The following is a 17,674-nucleotide window of genomic DNA, read 5'->3' on the forward strand; positions in this document are numbered from 1 at the left end:
TTGCCACAGGCCTGCACCAGCAAACGCATACACATGTGCTTAACTCTACACTTCTGAGGCATAATCCCATTAATTTAAATGGGATTACTCCTGGGCTTAAATTCCTGCAAGATCAGCACTGAGGTCTGTAGCTGCACCTGCTGGGGGGTAGCACAATGAATGGTGTAACAAGAGCTTTGCCCGTTCTGTAAAGAAGGGCTGTTGTTGCCTCACCATTTGGGCATGGTGGCTCTCGGCTCTCCCATGTGGGTGAAACTCAGGGAGCACTGAGGAGCCCTGACTGGCTGAACATTCCCACTGCTCATATGCTCAAGCCTGAAAAATGAGCCCTTCCTCAGTTCTAAGGTCCCCTGAATCTTAGCTTTGCTTAACCTTCCTTTACCTGCAAATCTAAGTTGAGCTCTCCTGTGGTTTCTACCTCTTCTTTATCATCCCCAGGCTGCACAGAGGATTTTTGTCTGCCACTGTTCATGGATCACCTTAGCTGCTTCGATCAGTACAGTACGGGGAACCCCTCCCCCTTGATTATCTTCTCTAAACAAGCATGTTTCCTCCTGCTTAACATCTTTCTGCTAATCTCCTCCATCCTGCTGGAGCAGACTGCCTCTTAAAAGAAATGCTGTCTCTGCCCACGCTCGGGTCATTTTGGTCATTGGGCCCTAGTGCCAGCCCAGGAGTGAACACATTGCTTGCAAGAGGAAAGTTAGTTACAGCTGGGGGTGAATAAATGTCCTAAAAGTATTGCTGCCCCAGCATGGATGGATTTTTTTTTTCTATGTAGTTGCTGTTTTTTTTTTGGTTTTGTTTTTTTTGTTTTTCCTATCTGAAATCACCTGTCCACTTGTTTTTTTTTCATTTTTTTCTTTTTTAATAAATCAATAAGCCTGTGAATTAGTGACTTTATTTTGATAAATAGCTAAATAAATTAATTAACAAATAGTTTACTTTTAAAGGCTGATGCGCAATATGTGTACATATATGTCTAACACATATAGATTTGGGAGAGGCAGTACCCAAGAGAAAGTGAATTTCTTTTGTTTAACTGCGTGTGCTTTAACATTTTAGTTTTAGGGGGAAAAAAAATCTCCCACTGGAGACCTTTTGTGCCAAGTTTGAGCCTGGAGCAACTTTTTATGGCTGAGTTGCAGTAACCCCTTGAATGTAGTGGTTTATAATGGAAACTCTGACAAACCCTTAGCTAAAGCGCTTCTAACAGATGTTTCTGTAATGAAAGGGTTGTGCAGAACAGGCAAGAGAGAGCAAACTGTACGTTGTATTTTGCAAATATTACTAGTGATTGTGCACAATACATAAAATGATGGTGTCTTTAACCCAAAGTCACAACTCTCACACCAGGCTGCACACCGGGTGTGTGCGTAAATTAACAATATCCCGTATTGGTAAAGCAGCCAGCTGTTGAACGTAACTTGCTGCCTCATTCATATGGATTTGAAAATACAGGTCATTTTGCTCTCCTGAACAGCAATTCTACCATCTGGTACTGGTGGTGGTGATAGCTACGCTCCTGTTCATGCCCTGGAAATGGATGCCATCAGTGTTCAATTAAACAGCTGGTCTGAACAGAAACCAAATGTACTCCTCCATAACTGAGAGGAGTCTTTGCTGTTTCTGCATGCTGCAGCATCTTCTGCAGACCCAGACATGGCAGAGTGGACCTCTTGGTCTCCTTCTCTTGGGGGTGGATGGGTACAAGTAGGTTGGGATGCTCTGGGGATGCAAATGGGCAGGGAATCAGGCAACCATGTCCTCACAGCACATTGCTAATCCCAGATACCCAGATGCCTTGGCCCATGGTCACTGAAAAGTTGAAGCTTGGCTAAAAACAGAATTAGCAAGAGAAAAAGAACTCAAGCATATAGCTTCACCAGAATGGCAGGTTTTAATTCTAGAAATGTTATCAGGGGGTATTTTGCGTTTTTGTTCTAATCTTCCTGTCAGCACTCATTAAGTGGCAATCAGAGCCACTGGACCGTCACCTGAGGGTGTGCTTGATGGTGCTGCAGAGACCTTGGCAGCCAGCTACAAGCCACACAAGGCTTGCATAGGCAGGATGGAAATTATTTATGTATGTCACACATGCATAGATTTGTTCCTAAATGCCTTCCTTTTTATGATGGTGTTTTGTCAGGCTGAATTCCTTTTGGGTGAGTAGTAGTGGCAATGTGTAATTAACGTTCTCCTTGTTAATGCTCTGTTAATATATGGTACCCAGAAAATGCAGTGCTTCGAGCTGTATTCATCATAGCCTCGCAGGGAGTTTGGACTAACTATGTCTCCTCTGTGAAAACTCCACTCTCATCCATCAGTACAATGAGCAAAGGCATGTGCAGCACCGAAAGACTGAGAATAAACTCTGCTTAATACATCTTCCAAGCAACAGTGGAGAAATTGGACCCCTGGATTGCAGAATCACAGCATCACAAAATGGTTAAGGTTGGAAGGGACTTCTGGAGGTTATCTGCTCATGCAGGGCTACCTAGAGAAGGTTGCCAAGGGCTGCATCCAGATGACTTTTGAAGATCTCCAGATTGACTTTGTCAATTCACTTTGAAGATCACTGTCATGTTACTTTTAGGGCCGTGATAACATGAAAGCATGTGTGTTCAGGAGTGCTTGCGGGAGTGGGCTTCTCCATGGCATTGCATTTGCTGTTGTAGTGGATCCAGGACTCCAGCTACCCACCATGATCAAGCTGCTCGACCCTTGCAGGGTAGTTTATGGCATCAGCACATCATTGTCTAAATTAACATGTCCATTGAAAGTTCTGTTTAGCCACCTGCTATTAACTTCTCAGTTATCTACTCCTTGGATAGGCCTTGGTTGCAGCACTTCACAATTTTCTTGATTTTCCGTCTTTTATTTTTATTTGTCATGGTCCTGACACAAGTCGAAGCAATGACCTCAATGGCACCTTTGATGCATCAGAGCTGAAATGGTGTGCCAGTTGCTCCAGCTTCCCCGAGGAGAGCACAGCCTGCCCTGGGGCAAGGAGCTCGTTATCACCTGCCTGTCTCATGGCCACAAATTCCTCTGTTCTGAGAAGTTCAATGTTTTTACCAGCCTTCTCTTATCTTTCTGTGGTAGAGCTGTCAAGAAGCAACAGATATAGATTTTTTTTTTCTTTTCCTGAGTGAAAGAAGCAAATTTGTTATAACGGATTCAAAAGTGGGGAAGTTATGTTTATCTTAGCTGAGGGACAAATAATACAGTTGTAACCATAAACAGAGAGGAAAGGAAAACCAGAGAAGTGCAATACAGGAACAGTCTCAGGAGAACACTCTCAAGCTTACCCTTCATCAATCACCATGGCTTAAAAGGATAAACATTTTATGCCTTCCTTTGCCTACGCCACAGCCACCTCATCTGTTGGCAACTTTGGGCCTGTACTTTCCTATCCTTAACAGACCCCTAATAATCCTCCTCTGGAGAACCTATTTTGATATTTAAGGGAATTACATTCAGAGGAAATAAATTGTAATCAAGTGTTCATTACTTGGACTTAGGAACTGCTGATCTCCAATGTGCCTGCCAAAATTGACTCCCTGCAAAATCTTGGGCAGAGCACAGGTGTGCAAATTTTAGTTGCCAAAAAGATCAATAGCTATTTTGGACTGAAAATTTCGGTAGGTCTGTTTCCATATCTGAACATATAGATAGCCAAATATAAGCCCACTGAAGTACTACGGTCATTAAAACACACAGACACTATATAAGTGCTATATACATTAATGGGAAACACTAAGCAGTGTATTCTTATTGTTTAAGTGAATGATAGTCACATCCATCCGGAGTGATCTCTACTAGATCAAATATGACCCATGGCAGTGAATGACTTTCACTACTTACATAAATATGTTATATTTATTTCACCCAATACAATCCTTTCTCCCATGATCTGTATTTTGTCCTTCTCTTCCACTGGCTTCTTGGCAGAATGCTCTGCAGGTTTCTAGAGGATTGGAGGGTACTGATCCATCCATTTGCTGGCCATTTGAAATGATATCTGTCTTCCAGTCATTAATCTGTTCCTCATACTTAGGCTCATGTATGAACAATAAATTAACTAAGAGTGAGCAGTGAGATATTCTGAAACTTTTATACGTATGCATATTCAAGGCCATCCACAAAAAGAAGTTAGGATATTGCTGGAGTTCAGGATGTATTACTGTGTTGTCTATACAAAGGGAGTATAAGGTGAAGAGTGGTAGAGAATCATACCCTTTTCGTGCTCATCCTTTTAAAATGTGAGTGGTAATGACAGATTTTAGTTAGCAACACCATCTTGGTTTGTGATACCATTATCTTCAACAATTTATTGTATTGATGCAGTTCATGGTAGCAAAGTGGCTATGAAAAATGAGGACCAAAGGTTAATTTCTGGATGCCTTTAAATTGATGGCAGAACTCCCAATGACTTCCAAGTGTGAAGATCTCACCTTGTTTTTCAGCTGGTGTAAGTTGACATACCTCCATATACTTCAATAAAATCAATGAAGCCCTGATGATTTATTGCAAGTGAGAATCTGGCCCTTAAGCTATTAAGGCTTATAATTTATAAAGCTATAATTATGGAACTATAATTCCATCAAGGGCTTCTGGCAATATCACGGACCAGAGTTAAGTGAATTGTGCAAATAAATGTAATGGTCTTGCAGTGCGGTAGAAATACTGCTCTCTTTTGAGATAGGACTCTTAGCACAAAGATATTAAAATATATTTTATCCGCTCACAGCAATAATTGGAAAAGAAACGCTAGCTGTAGACTTGAGATACCCAGGGCACTGAATTAAAACATGCATTTTGAAGCAGCCACTCCAAAACCATGGAAGGTCCCCTACACCGCTGCGATAAATCCAGGCATAAAGTCTTGCCTTAAATCTGATTTTTATGTTAGTTTTCGTTATCCACTAACTTTGATAACAAGGCTGTAGTTTCAAAGCTGGACACATCCATGCAGCACGTAGGTATCTGGACTTGTATAAACTAGTGATGTACACCTGCGTGCCTGAACAGCAGGTGTGGATGGAGCCCCACAGTAGGGAGGCAACAGCATAGGTGTATGGGATTCAGGAACGTAGATTGCATATAGAGGAATTGATATTCCTCTCTTCTGACTCTTTTTGACCCTCTTTCTCCATTCTTTATGTAAATCAGTACCTGGATATTTAGTCACCCAATTGGACAAAGGCATATACAAAAAATCTATCATGTTCTTGCACATAATAACTAGGCCTATAAACCTATATGTGCACCCTAGTGTCTTCCCTCGTCTAAGAATCTGCATCTGCTGGTCTCTCTGCTGCCTTTTAGGTCTCTGAAACCACAACGAAACCCATATGTAATTAATCTTCATTAGAAAGATGAGTCTGAATCACTGCCTTGAATCTGAAAAAGTCTGGGGCTTGGAGAAAGCACATGCATAGATCAAGATTCAGTTTGGACCAGATGTGGTAATTTTGAGGATACAGCTCTGTTTTGACTAGGAAAGACATACTTTTTGTGAGTCAGCCTTTTAAAATCAAGGCAGACAGAAGAAATTAAAAAAAAAAAAGTAACAATGAAAAACTTCGAGTAACACATTGTCCCCTTCTCATTTGCTCATGTAGCACAGGATTTTTCAAGAAACATTTCAGCTGTGGGCATGAGAGTCACAGCTCCAGGTATTTGTAACATCAAGTAATTGAAAAGTGACTTCAAATGCAAGTCTCCTTTGTGCCACAGTAAACTTTATTTTGTCTATATTTGCTCAGTAAGGACCATAAAGAAAATAAATGACAGATTTCCTCTGTGGAAAACTCCTGCTGAATTTAATATTGGTGAAACTAGAGGATCTTCAAGGATAAGGGACTCTAGATAAAAACATAACTGCCCCCTGAATTCAAGAGATTTTCTATTCATTAAATAGCATTTTATTCATAATGTCCTGTTAAAATTAAAAGTATTCCCCCTCCACCCTCTCCCCAAGTCTTGTTGAAGTCAATGAAAATGAGGTACATGGTTAAAGCTAACTACCTGCTTGAGCAGTGCTTTGCTGTACCAGGCACAGGCCTGATCCTAAAATCAAAGCATGGCTTTTTGTTGCCTTCCGTGGGCTCTAGGGCAGGTGCTATGACAATTTCTCCCCTGCACTAGGATACAGAATGTGTTATGCATCCCAGTGGATTTCTCTCAGGATGCGGAAAAAGGCACTGTAGTTTAAGGCTGAAGATGTGTGCTAGTGAGATAAGGATCATATCTGAATTTGCAATGATACTGACCCAGTTTATACAGCTGAAGATCTAATCCTTGCTAATAATAAAACAGTTAATCTTAAAAATCTTTTTGTTAGTCTATGCTGAAGGAACCCCAAGCTGGCAATTAGCTCAAGATTTTAAATACACCAAGAACACATTTTAAATACTTGCACATAATTCTGGGGAAATGATTCATAGAGATGCAGGCAGACCTGAGGTGAAAAACATCTCAGAATAACTTGGACGGATGATGGCATACATCAGTTCCTTGTAGGAAAAGGAACCTAAGTTTTATTGAAACCTCGAATAAGGAAGCTTCTTCTTTATTTGGAAATCTTACCAGAACTGAATGGCACTGCCTGCTTTAGTACAGGCTTGTTGATGAGTTCCTCTTACCACAGCAGACATGACTGCATATTGTACCACACACCATATATTACTGTTTACTGTCATTCTGTTGGTTTAATTGACTGCAATCTGTCATCTGATTTATTAAGCTACAGTAGGGCACATGGATATTTAACTGAAATATATTTTACTTTAACATAGCTCTAAATAAGCGCAATGACCAGACTCCAGATTCAAATTTTCCTAGCAGTTGCAGCAATCTATTTTCCACAAGAAGCAATTTATAACGTGTGCAGGCTAGGATTGCTTTGGATTTCTGGTCAGCCCTCTCCCAGGTCTGGCATGCAGTGAATGCACAGGCACTTGCATGGGCAGTGCAAACGGGTGGTGTGGAAGGTGTTGGCAAGGTAGCGGCGTTCAATGTGTTGTGATGCTCAGTGGATGTGTGGGTGTGCACTGAGAGCCCCATGGCCACTGATGTGATGGAAGTGGAGGTGCCGGGTAGACTCATGCTCACATTCATAATGTCTTTGGCTCAAGCAGGGACTGCTTTCCCCTGACCAGCAGCCCTACACAATTCCCCTACACTGTTAGTGTTGTGGAGCTGCTCCTTCAATCACAGAAGTCCTGTTGTCACCTGAAAGTACTGAAGACATCTAATCTACATCCTGATTAATAAATTTAAAAGCATCAGGGGATTTTCCAAAGGGCTGGCACTTGTCTGCACTGTGATATTGTTAGAAAAAGTCTTCTGCATGCCCCAGGAACCAGCATGGACCAGACACCTCTCCCAGTACGCCATCTAGAAGAGGTTACAGTGTTTTGGAGGGAAAACCTGTGGGACTATGAGTGCAGGTTATCCCAAATCAGTTAACCTCAGTGCTGGAGAAGTCCCAGGCACAAAACACCCTCTCATTCAGAGTCGCTAAAAGAATCTGACACAGGGCCAGGCGCAAGGGTGGAAAAATCACATTTTTAATGAGGGGTCTCCACACCGGGCTGCAGGCAGCACTGGAGGCCTGAGGCCTGGCACAAAGGGGCGCGCAGCCTGGGGGACGCCGGACCTTCTGCTGAGGCAAACCTTGTGGGAGTGCTGGAGGATTACCCAGCCCCACTTGGGCAGGTGCCAAAAGCTGAACAAAGCCACTCGAGCAAGCTCAGGCTGCATCCCTTGTTTAGATTTTGTCTCTGCTTTCAGAGGATTAGCTGATGATTTGCCGCAGGGAGCACTAGTCTCTCCTGTGCTGTCTGGATGCGCACCGGCTGCCCCAGCTGGGCTCTTTCTGGCCTTTCAGGTCACTCTCAGCCCCAGCAGAGCTGTGCGAACACTTTCCTACTTTATTCCCTAGGACACTTTCCTACTTCCTTCCCTAGAAGTCCCTGAGAAGGGCTGAACATGGCCAGGGGATGCCCACCCCTGGCCCTCACATGAGCTGGGGGTGAGCAGGCATCTTGGGGTGCCTGGAGCTGTGCCCCTGCCTGTTCCCCATTGCCTGCTTTCCTCTTTCTCCTGCTCTGAGGCTATGCTCTAAGTGCAGTAACCATTTTGGTTTTAATTAGGGCTCGATACTAATTGCCTTCAAGGAAGCTATTTTCACACCACAGCTGACCAAAGCCAGAAGACGTTAAGTCTTAATAAATCATTCCTCCTGCTCCCCAGGGTGGAGACAAAGAGTGAATAGGCTGTAGGCACTGCCTTAGCCTAATTGTCTCCTAAAATATGCAGGCAGCTCCCGCAGCAGTCAACAGACAGGCACGTGTGCATCTGGGGAGGGGGGTGTCTCATGTTGGTACCGATGCCCTCATGCCAAGGGAAAATTGCCAGCATCCCCCACCTGCCCCGGCCCTGGCAGGAAGGCCTGCATGGGCTGGATGCTCAGGAAGAGGAGGCGGCGTCTCCTTAAAGTCAGACAAAAGAAGCCTCTCCTCACCCCGGGCTGTAAAACAAAGGCTGGAAATAAATCTTCCTTTTCCACTGACTGGGCAGGTTTGGGGAGAGAGATGCCAGCTAGGGAACTCTGACACAGTTGAAAAATAAAAAGGATTCTGTGAATCAACAGTCTTGGCACTGCAGCCTGACAAATCCTCCCCTAATCCATGCAAAACCTCCCAAACCAGCCAGCGAAATGCAGAGGGAAATTCAGCTAGCCTCAATTTGTCCATCACCTTCATCATGCACTGATGAAGCTCCAACTACCCTGGGAGCTCCTGGTCCCCCCCTCCATAGCTCCTGGCCCCAGAAACTGAACTTCATGCTCATAATGATCATGCCATAAATCGAGCCCGCTGAGCCCTCTGCTTCTGTAACACACACTGCCTGGCCTCGGGTGGTATAATTTGTACCAACAGGGAAGGCTTGATCCCTTGTTAAATAACAGACATCACAGAAAAATAGGGCAGGGAGGGACTCGGAAGAGCTGTCTAGTCTCTTTCCATCGCCTCCGGTTAGCAACAGTGGGAACAACCTGCTCCTGGCAGATCTGTGCCCCGTGTCACCGAGGTGATACCCCTTGGAGCCGAGACGAGCGAACACCTTCCCTTTTGGCAGCTCATGCAGCTGACGGGTCTCTCTCTGCTTTGTGATAAACATATTCTTCATCTCTGAATGATTATGATAATTAACAGAGGCTGAGGGCCAGATCCCCACCTGGCAGGAACTGTCAGGGCTCTGGGCAGGCAGTGGAGCTGTGCTAGATTAGATCAGACGAGAACCCGACGATGCTCCTGAAATCAGTACAAGCCCCTGGAGTTGGTATGACCCCAGACTTTGTTCTGGTGTCTGGAGAAATTGCTTAATCCAGGAGCACAGAGGAGGAAGAGCATGGTAGGTGCTCAGCACTACAGCTGATACAGTGCTCTGCCTTGGAGCAGGAACAGGATTAAGGCAGTGAAATCAAGGAGAGCATTACTTTTCACAATCTACCCAATTACAATGGAAAAAAATAAACCTCCTTTTTAAAGAGACGAAGGTTAAATACACTCACGCACACACAGAGACACACACAAAAGAGAAATATTAAAAGTACCTTCACATTTTCACAACGGTGGGATTAGATTTTCTGATTCTCTTATTTCACAACACTGCAAAGGATCTTAAAGGGATTGATGGCTCTGCAGGGCAGAGGCTGTGCCTTTATTTTCTTTGGGAAGTACCTTGCTCGCTGTTCCTTCTTGCTACCAGAGAGAAATAACAAAAAGCTGAAGGGATAAGACAAATATGCTTCTTCAAGAGTTTCTAATAAAATGATAACATTGAGCGAGGCTGCCAGTATGTTCTGTGTCCAGATGCACTGCAGCAGAAGGGAAGAATTTAACATGTTTTGAAAATGCCAATTGTCTGTTGCCAAAGATGCATATGATCCCGCTGCCAGCAGGGTAGGCGGCGGGGATTAAGATGTCAGAGGAGACGTCATTCTACCTAGGCAACGTGGGTTTCACTGAAGAAGACAATGCAAAGACAGTACTGTTTCCTGCAAGGAAGATTCCTTTTTCCCTTGTGGCTCATTCTGAGTTCCTCATCGTGGCAAAGCTACTTTTACAGAAGCCCTTTGTGTTCTCTGGAATATCTTGAATATCTTTACAGTGATAGCAACCAGGACATAGGATGGAGGTACTTTCCTACCTGTAAAAGGGACTTCTTTGGTCTCTCATGTCTGTGAGCATCTCCTGGTCCTCCATTTCCACCTGAGAGGCTGGGATGCATGCTAGAGTCATTATGTTGCAGAAGGAATGTAACCTTAGGTCATGTCCAGCATGTGAGTCAGGAAAACATGGATCTCATGAGTCCTGTCTGGTGTCCTTAGCATTCACCTGCCGCAGCCTGTAAGCAGGGGGTTCATGCAGAATGGTGAAGCCCCCCATGTCCTCATCTTCTAGCTGCAATGCTGCATCCTGAGGAGGTGTAATTGCCATGTCTCACAGGCAGGGTCAAACCCAACTTGCATGTTTGGCCCTTCTGAAGTGTCTCCTGATGATCCCATTTCCTTCAGATTTTTCTTTCCCTTGTGGCTCTCTCTGGCACTTTTGCTGGAGGCTGGGTGCAAATTTGGATCACTGGTCTTGTCAGTGCAGACTCGGGAGGCCTTTAGGTAACCCCTGCCCAGTTCAGAGATTTTAAGCATGTGCCTAAATCCCTCCCTGCTGGGCCAGCATTAACCACACGCTTAACCTCAAACGTGATTAGAAGCTGTATTTCAGTGGGAGTTAAGCATATGCTTAAATTCTGCTCCATTCTAAATGGATGCTTTCTTGAACTGGAGCCTACATTTTTTGTATGATCCATCTTTGCTCCTCCACATACCTCTCGTGCAAATTATTCTGCAATACACATATGGCTCAGAAAGTATATCATTCTACGGCTTTTACATAAAAAGCTCAATTGATACATCGCATACTTAACCTCTTGAACAAAGGAGTTAACTTTACAGGATCAATTTACATGCAGGGGCCAAAGCTTTTGGATGGAAACTAGCTGTCATGTGGTGTGCAGTCGAAAGAGCAAACAGCTTATTCATTATGATAGCATTGGATTCAGAAACAAAACACAGACGGCAGAAAGAGCCTGCCCAGATTTCCAAACATATCGCTTGTCCCTGCACTGAAGCATGTTTATTTAAACCTTCTCTCTGTGCTTGCAGTCAGTTATTAGACTTAATTCCCAATTTCCTCACATTAGGTGGTTCAAACTGGACCCTACTGCTCACATGCTGCTCTCCATCACGTACAAGCAGCTCCTACCAAAGCGAGCAGGAATTACGTTTCTGTGTCAGCATTGACACCAGTGCTCAAATGGACATCAAACACTGGGCTCATTTGTCAGTGGAACGTGTTTGTGCAAGAATACACAGCACTCGCTGGACCCACAGATTCCCAAGCTTTCAACATGACTCTTTGAATGACATTTACATACTCTTCATATAGTTCCTTCACTTTACCACTCAGTTGTCTGCTTTTTATTTTTGTTGTTTGTTCTTTCTTTCTTTCTTTCTTTTTTTCTTTCTTTCTTAGTCATTTGCAACTCTAGGCACCCAGATGTGCTCATTTCACTTTCAATATAATGGATGTGCAGGCTATTAAGATGATGACTTAAGTCTGTTAGTGCTTGGCCATAGAAACTTAACCCCTGTCGGCAAATGCTTGGTCACAGAAATGGCCTCATTAATCTGTTGCTGCTGCGTGCAAGTACTTGCTCTGAAAAGCTCATGTGGGCTAATCCCACAGGACCTGATCCAAAATTTGCTGAAGGGAGTGGGAGTTCTTCTATCAGTTTATTGAGCTCAGCCCCAGGATTTTAAGGAAAAGAGAAAACATTATAAGAATAAATTCAACTGTTTTAGAGAGAAGTTATTTATAATGTAACGTGGCATCATCAGTTGCCTCCAAATTTAATCCAGCAGGACACCTACATTTTTTTGCATGTACTCCTACAGTAGTATCAATCGGAAATTCAAAACCAGAAAAAAAATGACTTATGTAAATTATTTTCCCTGTTTTTCGAAGATGTATTTAGAAAGATTTCTATCCATCTCCTTTACCACATACACAGTTTTGTGTTACTGGTTAGTACTGCTCTACAGTGGTGTACTGGATCAAATTCAGGTATTAAGCCTCGCATTTATGGCTGTCTCACTATGCCTGCATGACTGCAATAAGCAGGGAGTCATGGTCGGGTGAAGCAAACATACAAGTGGCAGGGAGGGAGAGACAAAAATAGGGAAAACATGTTTTATATCAAAACCAGCCATCTGGGCTCACTGCCTGTCCAGTGAAAATGGGCTGTAAGTGGGACAGTACGCGGTCTCCAGACTCCCTTGTTAACTGCAGGGGAATTCAGGTCCCATTGGGAATTCCCAGTTTAGACTCACAGGCTCAGCACAACTCGCGGTGCTGAGAAAATTCAGCTCTGGACTTGACTCCCAAGTCAGCCCCTTTGGCTACAACTAGGGAGACATACAGGGCCAGGGCACAGGCTGGAGACCCTCCTTGGTAAACCATTAATTGGAATATTGCCTCAAAGGTTTTTGATGTTATCCAACCAGCATCGTCCCAGGCCTGGTGGCACTGCTCAGAAGAGAGCAGGACCAGCAGGTGGCAAGGAGGGAGGTGTTCTGGTTTGGGGGTGCAGAGCTCAATGGACGTGATCTGCATCACTTCATTTGCCCTCAAGCAGATGTAAATCAGCATCATAGAATGGCTTAGGTTGGAAGGGACCTTAAAGATCATCTAGTTCCAATACCCCTACCATGGGCAGGGACACCTCCCACCAGACCAGGTTACCCAAAGCCCCATCCAGCCTGGCCTTAAACACCTCCAGGGATGGGGCATCCACAGCTTCTCTGGGAAACCTGTTCCAGTGCCTCACCACCTTTATAGTAAAGAATTTTTTTCCTCATATCCGATCTATCTAAATCTCCCCTCTTAGTTTAAAATTTTACCCCCGTCCTATCACTATAGACCCTAGCAAAAAGTCTCTCTCCCTTTTTCCTATAAGCCCCCTTTAAGTATTGAAAAGCTGCTATAAGGCCGCCTGGAAACCTTCTCTTCTCCAGGCTAAACCATCCCAGCTCTCTCAGCCTTTATTCTTAGGAGAAGCGTTCCAGCCATTTAATCATTTTTGTGGTTCTCCTCTGGACCCAAAGTATCCTGGCTTGTTTTATTTACCAATGCCGATTTTGCCCTTGACCCAAGCATCGTTTTTTACATCTAGGTTGTGTGACAGCACAGTTTCTAGCTGCCATGGTGGGTCTGGCTCCTCCACTCATTAGCAGGAGGGGTGAGGAGATAGACCACGAGGGATGCGCAGATCCCTTTGACCATACCGCCCTGCTATACACTGAAGTCATCACCTGCCTATAGAGTCAAAGCACTGGCACTGGTCCTGCTCATGACAAAGCCCATCACCTAGACACAGTTCACCTGATAACACAGACCCAGGCCAGGAAACAGGCATACTGCTTCAACATCGGAGGTGTAATACAGTAGGGGCAGATGAGCCGGTTGGGTTCTGCTTCCAGTAACAACACTTGGGATCTTCACTAACAGATGGAAACCAACTCTAGGTGCCTCTATGCATTTATTTTCAATGCCAGATGAATATTTATACATATCTATAGCTTGTTCTTTTTTTAGGATTTTCCTCCTGCAGAACAAGAACTAGTATCTTCAGTGATTTTGGCACAAAGCTTACATATATCTTGTCCAGGGCCACGTGATGAGTAGGAACACAAGTATGCTCACAGAGGTCAATGCTGTATGCCTGAGAGTGTCCTTGTCACACGCTGTGTGCATAGAGCCTTTTTTCTTACAAGAGCATAACTGAAGGAATTAACTGTCCTCTCTTCCTGAAAAACTTTAGGAGGTGTGCGCTTAACCCCTTACACATTTGAAAATCCCCATCATGGTACTCAACAGCACCACTTCTATCAGCATAAGTGGTGGCGAGGGTCAGATCTTCCAGGGCTGGGAAGTGCTCCAGAAGTAGCCAAGAGCAAAATAATAGCTGGAGCTGTGATGTGTTGGAAAGCGTACCTACACAGGTAGGGTCCAGACACTGGGTCCTTTGCATGAAGAGCAGCCTTGCTCAGCAAGCTTTGAAATATTTCAGAATGTCATGTGGGGTGAACCAGGAAACCCCTTTTCAAAGCAGGATTTTTGTGGCCAACAACGGATTGGAGAAGTGTCTGGGTATTGTACAGGTGAGGTTTTCTGCAGCAGTCTCATGTGATTAACACTTGTGATCAGGGGCAGGAGCTGTGCGCAGCAAGAAGGGGCTGCTCCATGTGCTCAGCAGCTGTGTATGACATTGCCCCCTCGTTTTAACTGCAGCATCAGCCCAGCCCTCCTCCTCTGGATGGCTGTAACCTCATGATTTGGTATTGTTGAGGGGTAACAGCTCAGGTGCTGCCCCCTCTCCTTGGTCTTTATCCTCGGCCCCATTCTGCTGGAGACATCTTTATTGGCAAGGTCTGCTCTGTGTCAATGCAGAGACATAAATACAGCCTGAGCTGGCTGCTGTGGTTTCAGATTTGTTTGCATAAATATTCAGAAATTATCAATATGTTCTGAGCAGATCCACACAGCTTTTGTGATTGGGAAGGAAAAGAAATGAACTCCAGTCATTAAGTGATAATCACACAATTACTGTTTTACATAGGCAGACCTGGCAATGAAATATCTGTCTTGCTGGCTGCAAAGAGATCACCAAATCAATTATTTGCGTTAACATTTTATTCCTTCCCATACTAGACATTTGTTCAGCTTGTTTATACTCACACCACATGGCCACAAGCTGTGTAGTTAGTAATAAATGAGTGAATACATTTATCTTTGGAAACTTAGGCTAAGCCAAAAACTTGATCGCTTGTTTTTTCTAGGAGAATAACACATGTGAGATTTAGTCAGATAAATCCCATTAGCGGTAATGGGATTGCCTATGTTAATTGCCCATATAATAAATTCCGATAACAACAGTCAGGATTTTACAGTATATGGCAGGTTTCTAGCATTAAATAACTGATGATCACAGCACTGTGGGGAAGTACCAGGACTTTATGTCTCCCTAATGGAGGTGAGTCTGAGAGGTGGGTTCTGCCTGTTGGACACCAACATTTAAACCAACTTGTGCTCGTCTCCTTCACTGTCAGACCGTGACACAGCTGCCACTTCACTGCCTTAGTGCTGGTCAGTGTCGTACCTACAGGTGTGAACGTCCCTTCAGAAAAGAGCAAAAGGACAAGTCTTCCAGCTATTCCCACCTCATCTTCTCAAACCATGGTCAAATTCAAACCCTCTGCCCGAGGCCAGCTAGCCATGAGATGTCACTTACAGGGGTGACAGCTTCCCGTTGTGACTTATGAAGATTGCTGATCTTTGCCCCTTTCCATTTCTTCATTGTTTGTTGTGCATTTTGGGTCAATTCAGAATGGCCATCATCATTTGGGGATGATGGCTGGCACAGCCAGATGTGGCATGTGCCTCACCTGCTCCATGGCAGTCTTGCTGTGTAGATGAATGGAAGAATCTCAGCAGTTTTGCATGTAAACTGCTGCCCCACATGCTGTGCTTTTGCTGCCCCTCTGCATTTCTCTAGGGCCTCTTCCCCCTTCTTATTGGGCTTGGCTTCCTTGTTTACCTCTCTGGCCCTATCCCATGCAAAAAGAGGCTGTAGAAGCAGAGAGCAAAAGGAGTCCAGTACAAGTCAGATACTGAAGCTTATGTAGGAAAAGCATTATGCAATTTTCCCTGCCTAAGCTGCTTAAACATTGTGAGAACAAACACATTCCAGTAACTTTTTTGGAATAAAACCCTATGATTGAGAGTGAGCACAACAAGCAATTTACGCACACAGACCCCGTGTTGTCTCCAAGCTGGTTATTTTGCCGGAGTATGGTTGAACTGAGCCCTCCAGAACCGATGTGTCTTTAGAGGCACGCATCTCTCCTCGTCTCCCCTTCTTCTAGCTTAGAGCAGCTAATCTAAAATTTAATTTCCTGAAAGTCACCATTCTCACAAACACAACCAGAGTGCCCACTCTACAATAAATCTACTTATATCTCCAGCCTGAGTAAAATGAAGCCACTATTTAAAAATCTATAAGGGTAAGTGGATCCAATACTCACATGGACATGCTCCTTTTCTGCTGGGAAGCTCTTACACACAGAAACGTTAACAGGATTTACAAAATCCATCTGTTTGCAAAACCAGCATCTCCAAGTGCATTCAGATTTGTAAGTCACAGCAGGTGCACAAGCTGTGGCTGACTCATGCAGCATGCAGATAGACTAGTGCTGCTCCCCGTTTCCTTTCGCTGACAAAGATCGTGTTTTCACTCCTCACATCACTGGGAACAGCTGATTCGAATTTGCCAAGTCAGAAAATTTAGAGCTCAAACTGTTTGAATCAGTGGATTCAGTAGGGAAATTTTGAAAGCTGGAGCAGAGTGACAAGATGCAAAGTGTTTCTGCTGGCATTTCCAGAGCCCCTTATGGCTGAGGATCTCTAAGCTCCTTATAGATATTAATGAATTAAAGCTGCAGCATTCCTGAGTGCTGGGTAATTTTATTATCCTTTCTGCTAAGAGGAAAATGGAGACACAGAGAAAGTGGCTGGCCTGCGGTTTGTCTGCTCAGCTGCTGGAGGAGGAGGCTGCAAGATTTCAGCCCAAACCACATGGCAGCAGCATTAGAGGAAAAGCTGTTGCCTCTTTTGGGGAGTGGAGAAGGTGTCTAGAGAGTCCTTCTCCTCCTGGGCATACATGCAACATATTCTGCCGTCCTAATGACAGCAGAAGTCTTCTCTCTCCTCTCACTGTGATTCCCAAAGGATCACAGTAGTTGGTTCGTGCTTGCTCTGCACAGACTCCTCAGAGAAGCTGTAAGGAGAGGGGACCCCTTCTTTAGACGGTGCTTGCATGAAGGACAGCTGGCATTTATTTATACTTAGCTCAGGTATAGGGTAAAAAGTGCCCTTTCCATCTGTTCAGCACTCCAGAATTGACTAGGGAATTTATCTTTGCTAGCACAAGTGTGAAAAGCTCAGGGCTGCTGAGGTGGTTTCATTTTGCTGTTTTTCTGAATACTATTTTCTTTTCCCTTTGTATCTTTCCACTGATGTTTCCTTCAGTCAGTTGCTTTACATGTTGGATTTTGGATGGATGTCCCATGCCAGACCCAGTAAATGAGGGGAAATACCATTCCTTGAAGCAATGTAATAATGACGAAGCGTAAACTGACAGAAATATTAGGAAATTACTGAATCAGACCAATCTAGCAATGTATTTCAATTGCTCCAGATCACTGTTGACTTTGATTCAAATGGAAACCTGGTGGTTAGCTTCATTCTGGAAATCACCAGATCTGGGCATTCTCAGAGCAAGGGTCAGTGGTTTCATAGACAGCTGTGTTGCAGCGTATGCCAGCATGTGGGAATGGGAATCGTCTCCTCCTGTTCGACATCTGTAACTGAGCTTGTGAGGGGCCTCCTGGCATTGCTAACAGGGAGACACCAACCCTCCAAGCTGTCCTGGGTTTATGTGGCAAGGTTTTGGTAGTGGTCTCACAGGTCTGTGAGTAGAG

The 17,674-nt window shown here is 44.3% G+C and overlaps 1 long non-coding RNA gene across 1 annotated transcript; it reads right to left on the reverse strand.

Moving 5' to 3' along the window:
- Positions 1–14,269: 14,269 nt before the first annotated feature.
- On the reverse strand, positions 14,270–17,673 carry LOC308188723. Its single transcript, XR_013945723.1, has 2 exons — positions 16,220–17,673; positions 14,270–15,762 (listed from the first exon to the last, which is right to left on the reverse strand). It is a non-coding gene; the product is annotated as an uncharacterized lncRNA (long non-coding RNA).
- Position 17,674: the final 1 nt, after the last annotated feature.

This window comes from Anser brachyrhynchus, assembly GCF_964034855.1.
Source record: "Anser brachyrhynchus genome assembly, chromosome: 2".
In the NCBI taxonomy this organism is placed as follows: Eukaryota; Metazoa; Chordata; class Aves; order Anseriformes; family Anatidae; genus Anser; species Anser brachyrhynchus.